We start from the raw sequence: 25,240 nt of genomic DNA on the forward strand, positions 1-25,240 counted from the left end.
CTATAATGAAAAAGGCAAGATCACAACAAGGGAGATATTGGTCACAGCTTCCATCACAGAGCTGACTGTCCTAGGCTGGACACGTTCTGGAACCAAATCCAGAGCTAGAGCAGGGGATGCTTTTGCTGCAACCACCACTCATCTCTTGCCCTACTTGCAAATGTGTCTCTATTTACTAAATAATTGCATTAGCCAGCAGTAGGCAACACAAACTGCAAGGCACCCACTTCTTCCGAGGGGTTGTTCTCAAGCTAGGGTGAAAACCTAGCCTCCACTGTGCCTTGGGTCAAAGTATAACCATGCTGTGGGACAGCTGTTTAACCAGAACTCGGTTCTTGTTTAACTTGTGCTCCAGATGGATACTAAAACAGTGTAAAAACAACCTAAAGCAAGAAAAAGGGGGAGGGGAGGCTCCGTGAGATTTTCCCAGAGCCACCAGTCCCCTTCCACATCCCCATCCTACGACTCTCCTGCCATAGTGTCTGACGATAAGCAGCTACATTGCCTTGACCACTGTTCTTCATGATGGCGAGTACTGTTTCATTGTTCCCATATATTATCCCTGTTTTATCCATCCTTTGTGTATAAGTGTAAACTGTAGACTTACACAGTAGGTTTTCCAGTGCAGTGACTGTCTTTGTTATATGTTTGTAAAGTGCTTAACTCAAAGAGTCCATGGCCTATATGTGCTACTGCTATAAAATTATAATAATAGGAGGCAGGGTACTTAAAGGGAAGTGCATGAATTTTTCAAACACATATGTGCAAATCGAGAAAAAACTCAACAGTGAAAAATTCTCAATAGTTAGCAAAGTGAAATACATGAGTGAAAATTGCATATTATTTTATGTTATTGCGAGAAATCTTCTAACAAGCTTCCCCACTCAAGAATTTTTTCCATCTCATTAGCATTCAAGCTAACTTGAAAGTTTCAATTTTGTGAAGGATACGAAATATTCAGCCATCACAGCTAAACAATGTATAGCAGGAAAACATTTTAGATAAAACTGAAGTGTAATTCCTGCTGTTTATAACATATCTGATGAATGCATTTTAATACAGCAGCACAGTAGAGACTGAAAATTCTTGAATCATAGACAGGTGGAAGATGTTTGTATATAAAAAAATATTATTCATGTCTCAATGCCTCTGATTTTCTTGCAAAACAAAAATTTTATAATACACACCACTAAACAGCAAAATATTCAATTTCATGACATTAAAGTGTTTCTGTTATTTTTAATAAACCCAAGAGATGCTTTCTATTGGTGAGAACTATCTTTCTGATCTTCCAAATGAAGGCATGGTTTTTCAGGTTCAGAACATATTACTTGGTACATTTCAGAACACCCCTTTTGTTCAGAATGTTTTCCAAAATCCAAATTTCAGCTCATTCTCAAAAGATGGATGTGGTACACACAAAAGAGCTTCATAAATGCTCTGAATGATACAGCTAGTTTCACCCCAGATGCCAAGTTTTGCAAGACACCCCCCCAGTATAATGCTCCTCATTCGTTGGCAAACCCACAGACTTGGGCTAATCACTTTACAGTTACCTCTGAATCTATCACACGGTCAGGCTGCAAAGGACTTGTCAGGGCACTATGTTTTCCTTCTCCATTCTGCTTCCTTTTAACTCAGTAGCAGCACTTTACAACAGATGAACATCAATTAATGCTAAATTACAATGGGATTCATGTGGGATCACATCTTACAGCCTCCTTGATGCCAAAACCTTTCACAATGATAAATGTTTTGCAGTGAATACCAAACACACTTACAATGATTTTGCCATTTCCTGAAAAGTGTTGCCAATCTACCTTTGATTCCAAAGAAACTGCACATCTTTATCTGTTTGAAAATACGAACTTTTGCTCATGAGATCTACACAAAGGCTCTTTTATGTAGGTCAAAGGATGTTTCCCTCATGCCCATTTAATATGTTTTCTGTGAAGTTCTGTGTGCTGCCCTTAGGGCCACGCACATGCGGCGATATGCATGCAAGTTGCACAGCAAGTTCCTCCCCCCCCCCCCAGCAGAATCATAATATCTACACTTCCATCTGCCCTGTAATGAAATTGTATACTTCCATTTATTTTTCAAGCATTTTTAAGTGTCATACATACAGTAAGTCACTGAACAGGCCCGTAAGACAGGGACACAGTTTACAAGGAACTTAACATTTATACTATTTTCATCTTGACAATGACTGACATGTCTCTCAGAGAATATTATATATTTAGAGTACTTTTGAAGACACTGTACTTAAGAAACATATCTCATCATACTGGATGAACTACTGAACTAAGTCTTAAATGTTTAAAGAAGGGTCAAAAAGCCATCCTGTGACAAAAGTGTGCAACCTACACCTGACTAATATCAGAGCAGAAATCCATGCAATGAATTTTTTTCTGCAAGATTTCTTTCCTTGTAGAAAATCTTCTGCTTTATCTCTGAATATTTATCAGAGAGATTAGACCTAGAACTGAAATCTTAACAAAGCGAAAACCAAACTCCAAGAATAAATTAAAAAAAAAAAAAGTACGTCAAATTCTTCATAAACTTTGTGTGAATTTCCTCAACACATGCTTCTCCATTTATACAACAGATCAAGAAAGGCTAGAATCCAATTTCAAATCAAATAACCTCCATATCGATGTGTGGTGTAGTTGACAGTGCACTCTCATCAACTCTGTGCTTTCTGGTGGGTAATGTGCACAATATAACTTAGAGTAGCCATTTGGCAGAAAACTGCTGTAGTCAAATTGAAATAGCCTTTAGTACCTTGGTTAAAATGGAGAGCCCTAATGTATGCTTGTCATTTGATGAAAAATTGTGCATTTAAATTAAGAAAAAAAAGAATCTCCCTTGAAGATACAATGCAGCACAATGACATGGATGTCAGGATCTTATTTAAAACTGTTAAGGCACAGTGCAGCACAGAGGCACAATTTGTTAGGAAACACAAGATCATGTGCCAGTGACCAGAGATTTGCCACTGGATTCTTGTCATAGGTAGCAATAAAATATGAGTTACCTACAGATAATTGCTTGCTCCTCAAGGGAAGTGACACCTTTAGACTGATATCGCAATGCAGAACAAACATACATTGCATCAAAAGGTGTAAAGGCCATATTTGATCACATGATACGCTTAGGGTCACCTGATGATACGTTTAAGAAAAGTACATTTTTTGAAAAATAATGATATATCTGTCAGCCGATACAAATAGATGGTCAATTAGTGTAAATAAAAACTCATAGTAAAAATAGATTAAAGGTTAGATTTAAATCCACAGAAGCTCACAGTAAAAATTTCCACTTGCATCAATAGATTCTTTCAAATATCCAGGTATTTCACTCAAATAAATCACATGGCTAAACTGGGGCTCTGAAACACTGTCAAAAAGGAACCTGAGCAGTTTTGGGGAGCTGAAGTTATGTTTTCGCTTCTCCTAGGCAAGTAGCACCCTGGGCTGCTACCATCAGAAGTTCAGCCACTGGGTCAAGACAGTGATTGCTCCTCAGAACTCATCAGGGCACACCTGAACAGTGCGCCCAGCTTTGTCTCTCCAATGCCAAAAGACGTCATCCAACCCGGGGGAGTCCAGCAGAGGCCACCAAGACAGGTCAGCCTGCAGGGCACATGGTCTGTAACGAGAGGCTGAGGGACCGGGGCTTATACAGCCTGGGGAGCAGGTGGCTTTGGGGGCACCTCACAGCAGAGGCCCTGTGCCAGCGGACTGTACTGCACATATAGAGCCAGCTCCTCACTGAGGGCAATGCGGGAGAATGAGAATCAAGGGTCACTCAGAGAAGGCATAGAATTTCTGTTTCTGGAAGAAAACCCACAGCCATTGTTGCTTCCCCTTTGAGCAGGAGGTTGGGCAAGAGGACCTCCTGAGGTCTCCCCCAGCCTGAGTTTTTCTATGATTTTCTGATATAAATATGAAGCACAGCAACACAGAGATGATTTCCTTCTATTCGGTGACAGCAGACACATTACGGAAACTACAGCGATGGAACCAAACAATAAATGATTGTTTTGTTTAAGAATCAGCATTCATTGCTGAAATTTATAAATCCTTTAAAGAGGTTATATGTTAAACATTTGCACTTTCCACTTTTCTAACAGTGCTGATATCAGAACATATGAAATTTGAAAATCCGTGTTAATTCAATGAAAATCTGTGTTAATTCAATACCATATGGTTATAGGCATTCATCCAAGAAAGTGGTATCTCAACAAATGATAAGAAGAGCTTTCCAGATTTGGAAGTTTAGTGGAGAATCTAGTTGACTGGCTGTTTAAAGACTCAATCCCAGAGAGTGTCTGTAATAAAAGAGCGTCTCATTGGCCCTGCTTTCCTGTCTTTCCTTCAGTAAAGATTCTTCCTCACTTCTGATGGCAACATCAACTCCATGAGGTTTGCAGTGGTTTTCTTGCCCCTGTGTTTCCTTAATACACTCTGAGAAAGGATTGTGTTCTACCTCTACTTCACTCAAAACAACTTTGACAGGAAAGAACATACAAGGCAAAAGCATACTGGCCAGGGCTATAAGATTTCCTGAAAGCTCCCCAGCTGGAATGTCAGAAGGGACAAAACTACATAACCCTACTAGGAGAAACTGCCTCTGTCAGAAAGCTCTTGGAAACTGAACAATCAGAAGAGAAAGAGTTTGAAGGAGGACTAAATATTTTAGACTCTAAAACACTAAAATAGCATTTTATGTGGCCTAAAGTCTAGGCAAAGTTTTGTCCATTATTAATGCTGACCAATAAAGGAGCCCACCAGCACCACACTACAATCGGTCAAGATTTACATGAAGACTGAGAGCGCTACGGCATTATCTCGCTTCTGCTTCTCCTTGGTCAAGTCTAAAGCAGCTGTTTAAAAACATGTGGACAAAGGCCTAAGCTGCTGTGTACATATGTACAGAGAAGATAAAGGAGATGGCAAATTAACAGTATTTATTACTTTTTGTGTAATAACTTTATTTTTTGAGTAATAATTCTGTCACTGTTTGGTGAATCTGACTAGAAAATCTAGTGGAAAGACAAAAAGATACTGACTAAATCAAAGCTGTACAAGCACTATTTGTGAAAAAGTATCAGACAGTAACCAGAAAATGTAAAAACTTTCAGATTCTTTGGGAACAGCAAGCACATGCACATGAGTAGTTTGACTGGATCCAATGGGATTAGTCAGCATGTTGAAAATTGCTCCTCTGGGCATCTGAAGGATTAGAATTCTTATTTAGCCATTTTGCAAGAAAACAATTCCCTTTACATAAGTGTTTTTGGCAAAGATGTGATATTACATTATTTTAATTTTTATATTATAGAATGTTGATTCTTGACTCCCCGCTGGAAATGCATGAATGTTTTAAAGATTTGTCAGACTTTTCAAAATTCATGTTCTTGTTTAAGCCTGTATAAACATTATGGATAGAGATATTTATCTGAATCAATTTGTTCATTACTAACTGCAAAGAGATGTTAGAGACAAAATGTGCCTCTGATCTAATTTTATCTAATGTGCCTTAGATAAAAGTATTTTGTGTCATTCATAGATAACTCACTCACTAGAAGAGTTGCATCAGACCAAGTCGGTATATGATGGGAAAGCTCCAAAGAAAAACCTCAGAGAAATGTGGAGTTGGTAAGAAAGTATGAGGCATTTTTGTATTCTGAGTCCATGGTGCATTCATATCTGACAGAATGGTGTTGCGCAAAGGTGTTGTCATAACACCAAAGATCAAGGTTCTAACCCTTATCATAACGAAAACATCTCATAGATCTTTTCTTAATAATAGTATCCATGATCTCTTGATCAGATTCCATGTATATAACTTTTTAATTGAATAAATATATACTGTAATATGTTGTTTTATAACTTTAATGTATAGAAGTTATTTGTGGGACAAATTTTGGTTCTTGAACCAAAGATAATTTTCACTGAAAAAATTGAAGTTGTTCTTACTAATTTTGGTGATATGACCAGGTTTTCTGAGAAAACTTAGCACATAATCTGGTTACTAGGTTTCCTTATTACAACTATAATAAAAAGAGAAATATTAAAATACATAGGGATTTAATTTCACCTATACTATAGAATTAATTAAGTGATCTTATCTGCTTACTGTTTTCCTCTCATTTACAATCAAAATATAGGATTTTTTTAAAATGCAAATGAATATTCAAAGTATGAAAATATAAATATTAACAGCAAAACAATAACTAATTTCACAATGTACATACCACAAAACTTCAGAAATTTGCATTAAAAAAAGGGAAGGGGAGGGGAGGGGAGGGGAATTGCTCTTTTTACCGTATTTCCTTAAGATGTCTTAGCATAATTCACTGGGTGGATTCAAACAGATTTTATTGGCAATTCAGAAAAAAAATGACACTCGTGGTCCTGTACCTAGTGGTGGGCAAAGCTTAGAGGAACATGTAGCACTGTGTGTGAAGAAATCACATATTATCTAGGGGATTCTCGTCTTTCAGACTGCATGAGGTATATGTAAAATTCCATTACAGAGTTTGTATCTCCATTATTTATTATCTACAGAGACAGACTGGTTTTTCTTGCAATCAGAGAGGAAAATACTGTGTGGATAACAATTTAATTATGTCTTAAAATTAAGTTTGAGAGAAAAGCTTATGCACCATCTAGCTTATCCAAGTATTTTTCAGATACTCCAAGCTCTGAGAAAACAAATTGAGAAAGGATATTGTAAAAGAGGATATAAAATAATATGAGAAATACTAAATGAATCTTAAAAATACATTACCTATTTTAAAGTATATTTAGTATTTAAACATACTCCTTAGTAGAACAACTTCATTAAAGAGACTTCCCTCACTAAAACATTGGGAGAACAGAAATTTGATAGAGGTTGTTTCAGAGGAGAATGTCTTGTGCATTTGAGTTATGCAGTTCTCAAGCAACACATTCTCCTTTCTATAAATACTCAGTCCAGAATAGCAGTCACAGAAATTTTTTAATTATATTGGGAAAAAAAAATCAACTATACAAAAAATTTAATTTGGTTCTTCTTAATTCTAATATTTAAAGAGAAAATGCTAGATTTAGTTTTAAAGAATGAAAGAAAATATCATATTTCCTTTTTTTTTTTTTTTTGTAAAAAGAGCCCCAAAATTCCTCAGAAATTTGACTTAAATGAGTCAGATAATTCAAAAGCAATAAAAAACTCTCAAATATATTAATTTACTTTTTTTTTTTTTGGTAAAAGGATTTTTGAACACATGCAATTGGTATAATTCAACAGCAAACATGAATTCAGCAAGCAATATTGGAAATTTCCTCATTATCAGAAGTGTTGCATTAGCAGTAAGTTATATAATTATTAGAGAGCATCTTCAATGGAAAAACTTTACTCTGGGAAGGTTGTCAAGCTATATAAAGTGTTCCTATTCCAGATACAAGAAAAATTTTTCAAGTTAGTCAATCCATTTAGCGGGGGATTAAATAGTAATAATCCTCTAATCCTATCTCCGTAATATAAATTTGAATTTAGAAAAAAGTGTTTAAATGTGATTTTTTTTTTTTTCTAAATTTGGAGATTACCTAGAAATGAAAAATTCCAGAGTTTTGAAAGCTTCTAAAGCAGCCCCCATAAGAATTTGGCATTTGAGGAATTAAATCACAAATCTTTTATCAAGAAATCCCTGAACCTCTAGAGATCTAGACAAAGGGTTTCCTGCAATCCAACTTCTGTTATGCACTTCACCCCCATCCTATAAGTAGAACAAAATGAATCCATAAATTCTAAATTGATAAATACATACTAATTTATATAGTAATTGTATCACTACCTCATTATCACTGTAACAGTATTCTATACTGAACTAAGAATCTATACAAGAAGCTAAAAGAAATACATTTTTTTTTTGACTTCTCTACCAAAATTCTAAGCAGAAAAATTCTCAGAATCCCAATAAATTACATATTACCTTGGGTTCTACATGAGAGGTAGTATGTTTTAAAAGGAGCTAGATTATCTAGTGGATTGGAAAATGCAGCATTTCTTCGTGTTACGTTACTGAATTAGAAAGTATCATCATTATTAATTTTTATTTTATTTTATTTTATTTTATTTTTAATTCAAAGCACTTAAAACTTTAAATACTTCCCCAGACACATTGAGTAAATGTCACTTATTCCCTTTAGAGATTAAAAGATCAAGGCAGAGAAACCTGAGACTTGAGACTTGACAGTGTATGAACATCAAACAGTGCATGGTTTTCAAATGCACCATTGCCCTAAATTTAGCTCTGCTGACTCTACGTTATTTGTCCTAAATCCATGCAGCCAGAAGGTCCAGAGAGAATCTCCTCTTTTGATACCAACATTCAACCACAGGCTCACAGTCTTATGTCAAAGGATGGAACACAAGCAGAATTAAATCGCATCAGGAGTTTTAGAGGAGCCTTGCGGTGATAACTAACACAGGTCATCAACGATTCAGTGAAAAACAGTCGAGTAGACATGGAAAGAGCCTAGCACTTTGGTGGGCTAGAATCACTTTTCCATCATCCATCTGTGATAAAAATAAATAAATAAATAGATAAAAATCTAAGAATGTAGTATTTTGCCAAATTGGTTTGTACCCTGCTGCCAGTGAAGTCAGACCTGAGATCAGGCTGTACCCAGGGGATCCATCACAGGGGGACCCCAAGTACAACTGAACAACTGCAGCAGTTCCAATGCCACAGCTGACACCACAGTCAAAGGTTGAACCACCTTATTCTGACTTTATGAAAATGTGAATGATCACGAAACCGGTCCATCTTCTGTTGTGTACAAGAGATGAGGCAGTATCCATACATTTCTGCCATGAGTGTCCCTCAGTTCCCATTAGGCACTGTTACTCATTTTGTGTTGTTTATTTCCAGAAGTCACTAATGAGAGAATAAGTGATAAATGAAATTACTCTTTTTATACATGTCAAAAAAGGGGCCATACATGTTCACCTGGCATTAGGCATTGGTGGTCTGGCAGCAGCAATGTACCTTCAAGAATCTTAAGGCAGCCTGTACTGCTCCTCTTAGACTCTCTAAAATTTGTGACTGGGAAGGCAGGCAGGCTTACTCCTCCCCAGATATTAGCTGTGAGCCCTGGTTCATCTCTCGGCCAGGACTGGCTGTTTCACCAACAGCAGACCTGGACTCCTCTGATGCTTGAGCCCATGGGAGGCAAGGGCAGGACTGCAGCAGAACAAAAGCAGTGAAAACACTCTTGTTTCCCCTTTCTACCGAATGCTCTCTCAAAGATAGTGGATGTGAGCTCAGAATTTGTAAAGCAATCTAGCAGAAGTAGGTGATTTTCAGTAGAAAGAAGAGAAAATGTATTTTGCATGCTGTGCTAGACTCTTCTAATTCTTGGCTACTGTGTAGCCAAAGTTTGTTTATTAACACGTCGCCTTGGTTGATCCCACATTACAGTTACTTGTCATTAGTGAGAGGCTAACTAAGATTAAAGACTAGAGATTTCAGCAGCTGTGATTTGGTGGTTTGTTTTTGTGGGATTTTTTTCAGCTTCATGTTTTGTTTGGGGGATTTTTGTTTGTTTTCAGCTGTGGAAAGATTTGAGAAGCTAAATGAAATGTGACATGCTAGCTAGAGAAACTTTGATTTAGCCAGCAAGGAAGTGTGGCGAGGACAGTATTTGCTATATCATTGTGTGCTTTCTGTTTGGCTTCAGCAATAAGAAACCCCCCAAATAAAATGTATTTACAATAACTGGAAGAAAAACTATGAATAGAGAAATTACCATACCAGTGGAAATGATCTTTTCCCACATTGTGAGACCAGCTGTTGTAGCCTTCATCATTTGTACGTTTGCTGTATGAAGGGTGAATATACCCCATTACTGGAGTTGTGCACAACCTAGCCTGACCTAAATGCCAAGAAATAAGCAAGTGAGAGTGAAGCATCAGTGGCAAATTGGAATCTAAGGCCTTTTGTGCTTGTTAAATGGTGGAATGATTATAATTGGAAAAAGTGATGTGCATTAGTTCTGAGTAAATGTACAAGAAATGACAAGCGTGTAACTTAATGATTACTTCACAACACCCAGGACTGCCTTCTAGTCTTGCACTGAGAGGCTCAGCCCTACAGCAGAGAAAACGGCATGTCTTCTCCCGCTATTCATGGGCATCCTCCACAGGTCACATGGAAATAACCCTGAAGTGATAAGTCTTGGTTTAGGAAGTCTGCTGCTTAAGCTTGTATAAGTCATTGTGACAGAGCGTTTTTTTTCTCTCTCCACAAACCTTTGTCTGTTTTAGTAGCAACTGGGCAGAGTCCAGCTTTAAATGAAAACATATACTCATTGTTCTCACAGGTAGTAAGTATATTAGCAAAGCTTCAGCCAACCAACATCAGCAAGACTTATTTGATTAAACCATTTCTGATGATTATTTTTCACATTTCCGTTCTGTAGGTCACCATGATAGTACCAGAAACAAAGAAAAAAAAATACCTAAACACAGTAATGAATTATTTTGAATGAATAAGAAAATTATTACTTAAAAATTACAGATTAATTAAATCTCTTTTTACAGCTGACAGAAATTATTTCCCAGGATATTACAAATTCAGCACAATTAATTCGTCTTCACATTTAAATGACTACTGTCTAGGAAAAGTGTTGCCAAGCATTTCCTGGATGATAGGCATGTGGTTTATGGCAGGCTCATATAAAGATTCAGGGTTAAACGCTCAATGAAAATGTATAGTACATAAATCTACACACAAAAGTGGCAGGCAAAGTGTCAAGAAGCAATCATCTCCAAAGTCAGTTTACCCTCACAACAGGGACCTTGTCACGGTCAGAGTTAAACAGGCTCTGGATAGGACTGAATCCTGTCTCTGTTAAACGGCCAGAACTGGAGAGTTTACAAGGAAATTTGAACTTCACAATTAAGCAGTGTATTCAAACACTCTCTGGTTACTTTTTTTAGGGAAGCACCTCGAGCACTTGAAGAAAAAACAAAAACAAAAACAAAAAAACAATAACAACAACAGCAACAACAAAAACACACACCAAAAACTACGCCATGATTTTTTCTGATGTGTATGTGCAAATTTAAATATGCTGTCAGAAGTCCTATCTTCCCAAGCAACTAGGGGTTAAGTAGAAAGTTGCAATCCCTTTCTGCACTGCTAGGTGGGGTCCATTGGAAGCTGATGCCCAAGTTTAGCCTAGGCCACGTATATTCGACACACTATGATGCTAGAGACCTCAGTATTAAATGCAAAATGCAAAGGTGATCTTTAAAAATTTAAACTACTAACATAAATTCCTTACTCTCATTTAATACAAATATTGAAGCTCTCATTAGCCAAGAGGTCAAAAAATATGGCTGATGTTTTACAGATGTCCAAAGCAAAGCCAGAGGCTGAATGATTTGTATAAGTGAGTAATGCATGCAACAAGAGTTCCCAGAAGCCTCAAATCCCAAACATAGACTTCTGCCAAACCTTAATATTTTGCCAGCCCTCGCAACAGAAGAAAATGTAGTCCTACATCTATAAAAAAAAACTCACTTGCTTTTATGCTGGAAGGACCCTGTGCAAGCTCAAAGGCCAAGAGTAACTATGACCTTCACACTTCTCACTTCAGCTATGTCCACCCTACAGGACAGCCTGGAGTTTCTTGGTTTTGCCCTGTGCCTTCCCATGCAATGTTTGGAAGGATGGCGCATTAGGGAAAGAACTGTTCTCCCTCTTCCTCTTTAATTAGTAATGTTCATTTGAATATGATTTACTATGGAAAAGGATGTTAATAAGAAATGCTTTTCTACATTTAATAGTGGAGAGATGGCCTGACAGTTGAGAAGGAGAATGTATTATAAAGACGATAGTGCAGGTAATATCCTGTATATTGAGTCTAATCACCCATTTAAAGTTAAAACAGGAGTTGTTAAGAATATAGTGAATCACACTCTAATGATTAGTGATGAGAATCACCTAGATAATGAAATTGGTATTGAGAAACAGATTTTTCGGCAGGATGATTATCCTGCAAGATTGATTAAAAGGATAATTGTAGAACAATGTAACCTTTTCTGTAATTATAGTGCTGAACTTGTTTAAAGCCATTTGTCATAACAGTGTAGCTCTGCCATGTCACAAAGAGACTGACCACTGATTAACACGATATTTATTACTGTCCAGGAAAGTGAGGTATTTTCACACCTGTACAAGGTGGTTTTAATATCTCTGCATCAAAAGTTAAAGCTATAGTAAAATCACTGCAAGTAGTCAGAGCTATAAAATTCCATGTGGTTGCATGTTTCCTGATTGCTGAATTTCAAGGATGAGTTTTCCATCCCTTTTACTGTGAGATCCCATGAGACTAACACTATAGCACTCTTTCATTCGTACTGGCGTGTTTACGAGACCAGACTGCTTTTCAACATTTGGCACAGAAAAAGAAAACAACAGACAGCTTTAAAATTGTACTCAAAGAACTTCCAAAAGCAAAATATCTGCAACTGGAAATGATAAAACTTCCAGTGTTAGATCCATAACTATGGAATAAACCGAACAACTTCTTTGGGTTTTTGACTCCTTTTGACTCGCTCAATGAGAACTTTTAATGTGCTTCAGTGAGAAACACTCCCATGATTTTAAACAACTTTCTAGCATTCTTCACAACAGCATTAAATCTTTCAACAATTTAACTCCATATTCAAATAGCAAAATGTTATCACAGAGGGATCTTTTTGTCAGTAAGAATGACAAAGCCAGGTAGCAAGCTTCCTAAAGGAAACAAGTATGATAATGCTGATACTTATGTGAACTACAACATTCAAGAGAAAGAAATGAAATATCTGGTATCCACAGGTCAAAAATTGTGACTTTGTATACTTTCTCCACAGATTGGATTTTTTCAGACAATGCTGTATGTTTGCAGATCAGCTTCTCCCTTAGCTTTGTTATGACAAAAGTTCTTAGGTTTGTTTGTCTGTGTGAGGATGCTTGAGCATACGAAGCAGAAACCACAGCTTTACACAAGGCTACTCTCACAGGATAATAGGAGAAATATTCTCAAACAGGTTAAATAGCTGTAACTTAAAAAACAGCCAGAGTCACGGGGATGGATCTCTGGCAGTCATTTAGTTCAACTTCTTGGTCCAAGCAGACATACCAGCAACCCTGGAACAAGCCAAGTTTCAAAAACCTCCATGATTGGAAAGTGCCCATCCTCTGTAGATAACCAGGAGCATCACTGTGATACCATTGTAGTGGCAAAAGTTTCAACCAAATGTCTCTACTTTAACCATCTGCCATCAGTAAGAAGAGTTTGGCTCTTCTCTCTTGTCTCTCCCTAGCTGTAGGATGCCTCTGGCTTCCCCTCTTGCTGGCCTGGACAAGTCCAGCCCCCTCAGCCTCTTCTCTTAGGTCAAGCACAACAGCCCTTTGCTTCGTGGGAGTCCCCCACTGGATCAACTCTGATTTCTTAGTATTCTTCTTGCACAAGGGCAACCCAAAACTGGACCCAGTATTTCAGGTAATGCCCAACCTGTGCCAGGTAGGAGGGGATAATACTCTAAATCCATTTACTGGCCACACAACATTATATTCATCGGTACAGTTTTTATTATTTACAATTAGTGCATACAGTTGACTTTCACCATATTCCCAGGATGTTATGCATCCAGTAGGTTTCCACTTCATGCTGACACAACCTTGCTTCACCCCAGAACCTTGCATTTGCCCCTGTTGAATGTTTTGAGGTTTCTTTTAGTCAAGTCTTTCAGGCCCTCAGTTTAGCTGAACTGAGGCTCTACTGCCTGGGCTATGCCCACTGCTCACAATGTCCTCCACAGATTTGCTGTGGCTGGCTTTTATCTCATCATCAAGGTCAGTAATGAAGATACAAAACTGCCAGGTCCAGCATCATATCCACAGTGTCATAAACACATTTCATCTTAAAGCTAGAGACTTTATTACTTTTTCTTAAATTTGTAATTTGAGATAAGCTTAACACTCTGTCTGGTAAACGTATGTTTTAATATTGAAAAATGTGTCAAGGATCTATGGATTGATCAGGTGTGGAGTGATAGCTGAAGGGAAAAGTTGCTTGTTAACTCAGCAGCCCTAACTATCAGTGATATAGTATATTTCATTTAGGAGTGATTTTGTCCTTTCTGAGACACTCAGGTAGAACAAATAAATGTTTGGCAAGAAGACTAATAATGCATGATTATTACTGGGCTAGCATATTTCAAATTTTTAGGTAGCACTGTGCTAATGTATTTCAATTAACATGTGAGTAGATTTGAGGGCAAAGATAACAAGACTCAGGCTGAGGAGTTCCTCGTGTTCTTGTAGCCTGTAGAATAATAACTATGGGAATCCACCATCTGGTGAACATATGTACAGTTTGACTCAGCCCAGGGATAGGACAATAAGTAGTCTACTTCAGGTGAGTAACTGTAGCCCCTCTTCTCTGCCTGAGGTAATGACGAATTCCTTCCCTCCTTAGGTGGCAGGCAATAGTCCATTCGGAGGCCAGCAAGAGGCTTTATTTATTTTAACTCACCTAGGACCCTTGCATTCATTTGTAGAAGCCAGCGGCAGAGATTCCAGACACTAATGAGTAATGACATGGCAGGAGGAAATATGTGGCACGCAGTCAGTGTGTAGCTATGCACCATTTGATTATGTGCTGAGCTAAGGAGTAGGCAACAGCCTGACAGCAGGGGCTCCTGTGAGACCTCCCACTAGAGCCCTGCAATGGATGCTGCTGGAGTAGAAGCAGCCCCTGATGCTGCTGCCAGGGCTACTGGGGAAAGCTACCAGATATGCTTGTGTTACAGAGGGAAAAGAAGACATAGATCAGCAGGAAAACAGAAGAAAAATAAAAAATAGCATGGTGGCTTACACTTAATTATGGCCTAACCACATTACTAATAGCTTAAATACAGCCCATGAATTTTCTGCCTCACATTTGGACACGGAACACAAATGAATTAAACAAGCAACAAAGATTTTTCCAATCAGCTTTTCAAACACAATTCATTCAAGCCTGTGCCTTTGCTGACTGTATGTTAGGGTTGTCTGGCACCACATGGCAGGAGGCAAAGGCACAACCTACCTCACCGCTCACAAAGAGAAAGATTTCTTGAAGGGCTGCTGCTGAAAGAGAGGACTCTGACACTAGGTAGCAGAGGCTGAATTAAATCCTGGGGCAAGGTAGTCTTTTTGCTTATATTAGTTCATGTGATTCATATTCATAATGATTCCCTCCTGCTGAAAAGGCCTGGCTGCCTGTTGTTTCTGCTCAGTCATCCTCATCAGTTTTACAGATGAATTTTACTGGAGTGAGAGAATTAGAGCAAGAGTGTGATTGTTATTGTTTCACAGCTGATGAAGAACGACAGTAGAAAAGAATTTCAGAAATCTTATTTTGTTGTCATCTTTGCTATGTGAAATTTTACACATCTACCTCAAAAGTCAGCAAATTTTTGCCTTCAGTTTTTCATTATCTTTCTCAAGGGACAAGGCAAATTACTAAATTTTCACTCATTCAGGACATCTGCTTCAAAGGTTAAAATACAGTGGAGTTTCCCTGAATTTTCTATATAGATGCAGATAGTTCTGCAAAGACTACACCACAAAGATAGACTTCCAAATTCTGATTTTTTTTAAGCCGTGTGTGTGCCAATAGATGTTCCTTTCTCCTGAGGCAAATGTGTGAAAAATGCTGCATGTCTTTTGTAGAACAAAAGTGAAAGTTAATTTCAAAGCTCTGACAGATCTTAAAAAAAAAAATAAAAAAAAAAATAATATTATAATTTGATGAGGAAAACCATCCAACAACAGATTCAGACAATATAAAAAATATGCAGCACATATTTGGGTTGAAGATCTTATGCTGCTTTACAACTTTGGCTCTATTGTCACTTATAATAAAATCAGGGGGGAAAGACCTTGAGAGATAAGCCGCTTATTTATTTGTTCCTGAAGCTTTGATAGCATGTAGGTTGCTGTGTGATCTTTATAAACTCAGAGGTGCTAAGCACAGCTTGTTTTTGAAAGTCAATGCCAGCAAGAGACAGACTTTTTATAATAACACCCAGTGAGCTGTGGCACTTGTATACTCATACATTTGTCTATGCCAAATCCTTACCTAGCCTACATTAACAGAGCTCTTTTGACTTCATGCTGGGGATCTGGCCCAGTATCCATTTCTTGAATATGTATATCCAACTAGGATAGACATACTCCAGAGGATATTTCTCAGCCTCACACTAACCAAGGAACTCCAAATACCTTAAATATAGAAGTATAAATAATCTTTTCCTCTGTCTCCAACTCTTACAGGATAGAGGCTGACCAGAAAATAGATGATTTCTTTGTCTTAGTTTTTGTTGTTGTTTTGCTTTGTTTTGAGAATCTAAAGGAAAAGAGACAAAATCAGCGAGAAAAAGAGTCAAAAGAATATGTCAACTGCCCTAATTCTGCATGCAAGCTGAACTCAAATAACCTGCACTTTTATAAAGGAAACACACTACATTAAAATAACCTGCAAAAATCCTCTTAGGTAATATAGACAAAATCAGGTAGAAGACTTGTTGGAAAAGGGGATTTGTGGTAAACTTCTTCTAGTACTGTCCTAAACTGTTGTCAATTCGTAGTGTTTGTAGACATTCAGTCTGAAAGCAGTCTGACATCTGAGCCTCTTTCAGGACAGGTCCCATGACTCCTAGACTTTTTCTTACTAGAGAGCTAGGACACAATTCCAGAAGAATTTAATTCTCAGTGAAGGTTGTTTTCTTACAGAAACAGGTGAAGCCAACTGCTGCAGCTAGTCTGGAGAGCTGGAAATATCAGGTTAAAGTACTGATGTTTGTATGCAGGACTTTCATGATTCACTGGTATAACAAACTGTGATGATAAGGAAGGTTAGGAATACCACAGCCTAACATTTGCTTTTTCACTTTCTTTTTAAAATTGCCTCATTTTTCCACTTTTTCCCCCACTTTTTCCTTTCTTCCACTGTGCATCACATTTTGAACCACATCACAGTCCAAATATATGATATTCGTGCTTGAAAGCCCCACCCAAGCAATGAATAAACTAGAGGGTAACACGTTGTTTCTGTACCAAAGGCAGTTTGACACTGTGCACCATGCAGGGTGTTAATCTTTTCTTTTCTGTCCTATGTACAAAATAGTGATTTAGTTGTGTAGCAGGGATGCAGTTATCCAGAAGGAAAGCACTTATACTGATGACATCAAGCACTGGCATAAATGCACATCAACCACTGTTTCTGCTTTAAAATGATCTTTTTCTGACTCTGTTGGCAGGGTAATATTTTCTCGTTTTTCTTCTCTTTGCGAGTCTGTGATAGATTTCAGAACAACAAAGCAATCCTGTAGCACTTTTATAGCCAATGAATTGAGGAAAATGAGGGGTCCTGTCCATTAGTTCATTTTAAGTCCAGAGTACTGGCAGAATGGCAAGTATGGGGAAAAAAGTATAAAACACTACACCCCATAATATAGAAAACTTTCTGAACCACTACATCTAGCTGTCCACATATGTGCATCACTATTTCCTACTGAAGAACACTTTCAGTACATATTCATCTACCATGACACCTCCTATATAGGCTGAGGGAGAAGTGTGAAATGCATAAATATAATTTCTAGGGAAAATTCCTCCAGAAATCAACCTATAAATTTTGTGTTTTAAGTCCTAAAGTCTTTGTTCGCACTGTTTTTCTTTCCATTATAAACTGTTATACATGTAAATAAATATTCCTTTCTTTGTAGTGGCATTGGGATTCACTGTTATATTTTTTACAGACAGTTTCTCTTTTTTCTATCACTGATTTTAATTGAATATTCCCTTCCCATTAAGAAAGAACATGCTTGTAAATAAGTATGCAACAGAAAAGATGACCTAAAAGAGACGCGTACTTAAAAGAATACATATTTTTTCCACATCTTTTCCTATTTCTCTTTTGCACTTAGTCAACAAGTTTTTTTCTCTTTCTCTATAAGGGAATGTTTCTACTAAAGTTTAAATTGTACACCTCTACACCTCTCTTCTGTTATTTTCATTATTAATATCAAAACTTAAAGAACCACATCTGAACATGGAAATCCAAATGAGACAGTACAGTTTTATGCATGAATTTCTGATTTCTTTCGTATTTCTCCCTTTTCTTTTCCACATGCTTCCTAATACGACAGTTTGCTTTTGCCTGCAGCTGCACATTAGCCAGTTCCCTCTGATTATTCTCTAACTCCTGCATTGATAACTTTAATTAGAATGTGTATGAATAGTTCTTTTATCTGCCCTCATTGAAGAGTATTTGTTTCATTTATAAACAATAGAGTACATTGATGTCTATTGTTCTGATTTTTCTTTTTCTGTGTATTGAAATTGTCTACAAACACAATTCTGGAACCAACTGAACAACAGAATTCTGTATCATGTAACAAAAATTGACTTTATTATTTACTATATATGCTTTTATTTTACTCATTCCATCCGGTTATTATTCCAGTTCATTAATATATAATATTAGATTTAATAGAGAAACTTGAGGCACCTCTTACTCACTTTCTTAGGATGAAATCCTTCTAGCCAGTTGTTGATTCATAGCAATACTTTGTCTTTCCACAAATAGTTTAGTTTCTTCTTCAACAAACTAACTTTGATGAACAACTCTTGCAACTTTACTTTCATTTCTGTAAGGCTAAATTTCATGTCTGTGAAATCCCCTAGCTTGAGATTTGAATTTTCAAAATGCTAGATAATTGAATGGTTCTTTCAGTTTATTTAGGCCTACATCAGCACCTGGCAGTGATTTTGAGAAAAGCGCCTGCAGACTCCCTGTCGGCATATTACTATTTGCCTCAACATGTTGGGAGCACTCAGCAGTGCCTATTCCCTCACGACAAACTGTCATGCAATTAAAAGTAAATACAAAAATCACCAAAAGGAAAATGTTAATATTACAAAATCTAATGTCATAGAAAGTATGGTTATCCAGTCTGTGCATGCTTTTTACAAACTGTTATTTAGAAATAATTATATTAAAGAGATCGTTTGAGTCTTTTCTTTTAGCATTAAACTCAGCATGACCATGTGTGAAATGATCCATCAGATTTCATCAAAGTTAAGAAACCCATATGGCTTGTATTGCCACAGTTTAAAAGTTTCTGTGATTCAAAATATGTCTATATTGCTCCTAAAGAAATATATGAGCTAGATTACAACTTGCTTGTTTGGTGTAGGTAGCAGAAAACCTACCTGTGAGGGTGGGTGAAGGCTTAGGCTCTGCCTTACATGGGAAGCTCTGTGTTGGACCCAAGAGGTCCCAGGATGGCTCATTTGAAACTGAGCCCAAGCTGGATGGATATACCTGAGCTGTTGTTTTGATGGCAGTTTCACTCTACTTTTTGTGACCCCTAAGTGTAAGTAATTGCTAATGTACTGAAATAGCCCATGAATTCAAGTTATTCATTGTGTACATATACATGTTACAAACAATAAAAATGCTATTTCTAGGTACTCAGTATTTTTTTTCTTTTTTGTATCCATATTGAGTTCTTTCTTTCAGTTCTGTTTAATGACAACTCTTTTCAAATGAAACTTGCTCTTAAAACTTCTAATGAGTTTCAGCATTTTCAGCTTAGTATCTAGATCTTTAAACCTCCTATCGGAAGACCTTTATGTGAACTGCACTTGAAACCTGATATTTTTCTTTTTTAATTTATCTTCTATGTCACAATTTCCAGGATGTATGTGAGAAAACGTCCCCTTTCAGGAGATGCTCAAGTATGCTTTTTATCTCCTACCTAGTTTTGTCAAATAGTATAATATCCTATATTATGAGTATATAACCTATACATTACGAGTATGCCTCTCAGCCATTTGATAATCCAAAGGTATCAGAGAGACTCAGAAAAAAGGACATGAAAAACTCAAGTAAATAATCCAAGCACTACAATTTAAAATGTAAGACTCGTGTTTAGTAAGAACTTTCAGATAAACTCACTTTTACAATTCTCCTTTTTAAAGTCTGAAGAATATTTTCCCAAAAACACAAAAGTAACCACAGTATTTCTAACAAACATATTACTTACATTTTGTAAGTAACTGAGAATCAAATGAGTAATAAGTGAAATGACTGAATATTGCATCCACTCAAATGACTGTACTTAATGTAAGTTCTCTCAGACTGACAACACGTATCTGTTCAAGGAACACTTATCCTACAAAATCATACATTAGGAAAAAAAAAAAAAAAAAAGAAAAAAAAAACAACTCCTTCCTGAAGTGCTGTCCAAAGTACAAAAATAACATAAACAAGAATTCAAGTATTTTCTTGGGACCGGTGTGCAGATTGCAAAATAGCATCCCTTGTGTTTCAGACAATGGAAAGTACAACTGGCATGGGATGTTAAAAAAGAACATAAGAAAGATGCTGACATACCTGTTCTGATCTGAATTGTGCATTTTTTCAGTGAGCTTCAGTGAAATGTCATATGTACTAGTTATTCTAAGATGAAAAGGCCTTGAAATAAATAATGCATACAAATTCTATGTTTTACAGTAATGGAAATTGAAAAAGTATTTGCATTTTGTTTTATAACACAGAAATGTTAATAAATATTGTTTCAGCACAAAAAAAAAAAAAAAAAAAAAAAAAAAAACTGTTTTATTTCTTCTTTTCTACCACTGGTATTTATCTTCTCATTAAAATTTTCAAAATAAGATCAGTTATTAGATGGCTATTTTCCAGACAGAACAATGAATATGACACAAATTAATTAATAATTCATTGGATTATAGTATGATTAAAGGTGAACTAGAATAACAGCAATCTTTAAGACTGCCTGTCATAAAAGAACTGATTTCCAGGAAAAAGAAAAAAAGAAAAAAAAAGCAACAAAAATGTATAATAACTACAAGAAATATTTCTTTCACCATTTGTAAAATAGACAAACAAAGTGCCAAAGAAAACACAAATGTAAGACGACAAGACTGCCATTAACTTCAGATTACATGGTATTTAAAAGACCTTTCAAATGCCATTCATTTACAATAATTTATCTCATGCTACTACACAAAATTAGGAGACCTGGGTCCTATTTTCCACAGACCAGCTGAGAAGCACAGGAAAATAGCCTAACATGTCTTGTGCCTCCATTTCTCATTTCTGATCGGAAAATGAGGACGATACCTAAGTGCTACCTTTAAAAAGGTGTTAGGAGGGTTAGATAAGTACCATCTATAAAGCCCTTTGAGATCCCAAGAAGAAAAGCTCTGTAAAACTCAAGAAAAGCTCTACATAAGTGCAATATTATTACTGTAGTTCTTATTATGTTTATTTGTTTACTCTCCTCTACAGAACATAATAATTCTGAAGAGATTTACATTTGAACTTTGTAAGAATTCTGTTATCTGTCTTTAGAATTGCTCTTAAGGGTTCTGTAGAGGAAAGGCAAATGCTCACAAAAGCACACTCAAATCTTTCCAAGGATCCCATCCTGCAAGGTATTCAGCATCTCTTGAGCAGCACAGAGCACTCTCAGCTGACTGTACTCACCATGTAGCAAAACTGGCCCTAGGATTTCAGGTGCCAGCATCACTGCGAACAAAAATCCCAGCATAGAAATAAACATAATTCTACATTTCTTTTTCAGTTGCTTGTTAGGCTCCAATGGATCAGGCAAGCAGATATAGCTATTGAGTCCACTGCCTTGCTGCTCAGCAGAATACTGATGTGCTCAGCAAAGTGCTAAGGGTAGGTCTTTTTCTCTTTACTGTCACTGATGTTGTAAACCATCATGGAGAAAAAAAAAAAAAAAGCCCAGGTGTCACTTCAGGTATTTTTTCTTCATTGCTGAACATTGAGTGAAGACTGAACATTCAACTGGCTTATCATAACGTCCCATTTTATTTTTGATCTCTGAAAACAAACAAACAAAAACCCAACAACATTAAGGAAGTTAAACTGTTGGGGTTTTTTGGTTGTTTTGTTGGTTTTTCTTTTTTCCTATGCCCTTTTTATACTACTCTTACTCTAAAAAAATGGTAGAATGGAAAATGTGACATGGATAAGAAGGAAGCATGGATAACTAGGAATGGAAGCTGGCATCACCTTACACATAAGTTTAAGAGTAAAAACTTTTCTAAAATAACATGTTATTTTAAAGCCTCATCTCATAGCCTTTGACCAGATATTTCCTGATGCACTGATGGGAGCAAAAGGACTTCCAAAAAACCTCCTGGAGCACTTACAGAGAAGGAAGAGAAATGTTATTTTTAGTCTTAGAAGGGAATCTCCAAAAACAGCATGCTGTGAAAATCATTGTTCCGAATTTTACTTGAAGAGAAAACCACTCACTTCTATAGTTCAGTAATCAAAACATTATTGAGAAGTTTTATATTCTCCTCCATCTCCATGGAGAATGAGGTTGTTTTGAAAAAAATAAATAAATAAATAAAAATATGAAAGACAAAAATATAACTGTGGCCCCTGCCCCCCTTTAAAAGTTTTAGGCCTTGAGAGTATTCATCAATAAGGTAAATTCTTTTTTTTCTGAGGATTCTTGGCTGAACACTGCTCTATTTTAAGCCCTCTACGTTAATATGCTCTGTTTAAGGTCCGATGGATCAAAAACGTTTGGGGAGATGGAGTAAACGAAGCTTGCAACAGGCAGTGAAATAAAAAATGGTCATAATTCAAGATTATTACCACTAGAAAACTGCCATTAAAATTTGTATTTTTAAATATAATCTGTGTTTTTATTACAAGTAGTGATTGCTAAACTCTCTACTGTCCTCCTTAGCTTCTTTTTGGACCTCTCTTTGGGAAGCAACTGCTTCCTTAAAATCCACTATTTTGCTGCAAGTTACTTTTACACGTCCTCATTGGTCATTTGTCTATATATGTTTTCATTTCACTAGTAAGAAAGGATAATAAGAGAAAGGAAACAAAAGAAAGATAAAATTAAAACCTTTGACTGATTTTCTTGGTTTAGGATATAGGTGATAGTGGATAAGAAATATGGAAAGTGAAGTCATTCCTGACAGTCAAAAAGCACTGCTTGGCCAGTAAATCAGGAAGATACACAGTCAGGTGAATGAGATCTCACGTGCACCAACATGAAACTTCTGCAGCAAAAATTAGCAACACCGTTAAGTGGGTCTTTAAAATTAGAAGTATCTGTATTTATGGACGTGGTTAAAATGTCTGATTTAAGAAAAATATATAGTTGACAATAACAGAGTAATTACAGTCACAGCTTCAATCTGGCTGTATAAATCATTGTGATTCAATGTAAAGTAGTAATAAAAATAAATTATATTGTTTTTGGTTCATTACTGCTGATCTAATAAAATATGATGAACTAAAAAATTTCCTTAGTGAAATAGTCTCATAAAAATAACAATTTACTTATGGCTTCTTAACAATTTATGTGAATGCAATACAAAAATAATTATATTTTTAATAAAAGTTATATTTTGTTAAGGAATTATTTTAATTGTATCCTAGTCCTCATAATAACTTTGTCCAAGAGGTTGTCTCTTCATAATTCAGATTTCACTGATTTACTAAATGATAAAAGATATTATTGACATAAAAGTTTAATGGCCAAGATTCACTGAGAAAAAGTTGTAGGATCAGGTACAAGAATAGTAAGGTCAGGAATTACAAAGAATAACAAAACATTCAAATAAAATGTCCCAGAGCAAGTTTCTTCCCTGACTGTCCCTGTCCAAGCAGGTTTTGAACAGCAGGCTGCCTGTCCACTTGTATTATTTTTTCAGATCCCATCAGGAGAAAATCATCTTTATTTTCCCTACCAAATCCACATGGCAACAGCAAGAAATCAATGCATAGCTCTTTTGAACAAGTCTTCCTTCCTCATTAACTACATGCATTAAATCATTATTGTGAAAGAAAATTTACAGGCATCTCCAGGTGCTATAATACCAGCTTTAGGTGAGATTACTCCCTTCAATTTTGTATTTATTTAGTAATCCTATGCCAGACCAAACTACCTGTCTGATGACTAGCAAGGTAGCCATATCAACCTAAGAGGAACAAGGCCTATGCCTAGACGAAGCCAAGCACAGCTTTGCACTAACTTCAGCAAAGCTGAAATGTCTTGCTAGGAATTGAGCCCTCCTCCCCTGCTGCCAGCAGGAGTAGGCCCTGTTATCAAGCCCTGAAAAATAACACTGGTGTTAAACCTTAGAGGTTTTCCCACTCAATATAGACTCAGGAGCTGGTAACAGAATTCTGAAATGCTTTGGTTGCACTGGCAAGCAATATGCAAATTGCCTTTCTGATGTTTCTTTATAAATCACTTAACTGTTACAATAAATAGCTTTTATTTTATCTACATGTCAAGACCTGACTTCAGTATTCCAGAAACACATAATCACACTTTGAATGAAGCTGGATGTTTGCTACAGTACTAAGTCTGCAGAATCAGACTCCAAAATGCAAACTTTTATTCCCAGAAATCATTTCCAAAATTAAGAATTACTTTGGCACTTAGTAAACTTTACTGACTAAAAATTCCAATCAGTTGAAAAAATTTTGGTTAAAGAGAATTGTCAAATGAGATAATGCTCTGGAGAGATGCCAAAATCCTCCTGTGTCTGTAGAAGACAAAACCACTAAAGCATGTAAAATTAGTTGGGGAGACTTCCTCTTTATTTTTTTTTTTTTTGTCAAGCAAATGAAGTGGAAAGATTTAGAAAGATTTTCGAAACAGAAAGATTTCTGTTTTGAAACAGAAAGATTTAGAGGCCCTCTGGATTAACTTAAAGCAAAGGATCAGCTTGATCTCTGTAACCACAGATTTCTACATGTCTAGAACAGGTTATTTCTCAGTCCCTCACTGACACCTAGTCAAGGATGAGGGGAAGATCAACAAACAGAAAGGGAAATCAAAGCAAGTGTTTAGGAGCCCAGCAAGAAAGCTGATCAAATCTTGTGTAGTAAAGGGTGTTTATTTCTGAAAGGACAAATGACATATAAACTCTCTCTGAATATTCTTTATAAATCCAAATATTCCAAAAGTTACTGGAAGATTCAAAGCTATAATGACAGATATGACATTCAGACGTCAGTTATTGCAATGGACAGGTACGTATGAAAAATCAGGGAACTGCAACCACCAGATATCAGAAGAAAATGGCAGACAAACTCCTGGAGAG

The sequence above is a fragment of the Anas platyrhynchos genome, chromosome 7, assembly GCF_047663525.1.
Source record: "Anas platyrhynchos isolate ZD024472 breed Pekin duck chromosome 7, IASCAAS_PekinDuck_T2T, whole genome shotgun sequence".
In the NCBI taxonomy this organism is placed as follows: Eukaryota; Metazoa; Chordata; class Aves; order Anseriformes; family Anatidae; genus Anas; species Anas platyrhynchos.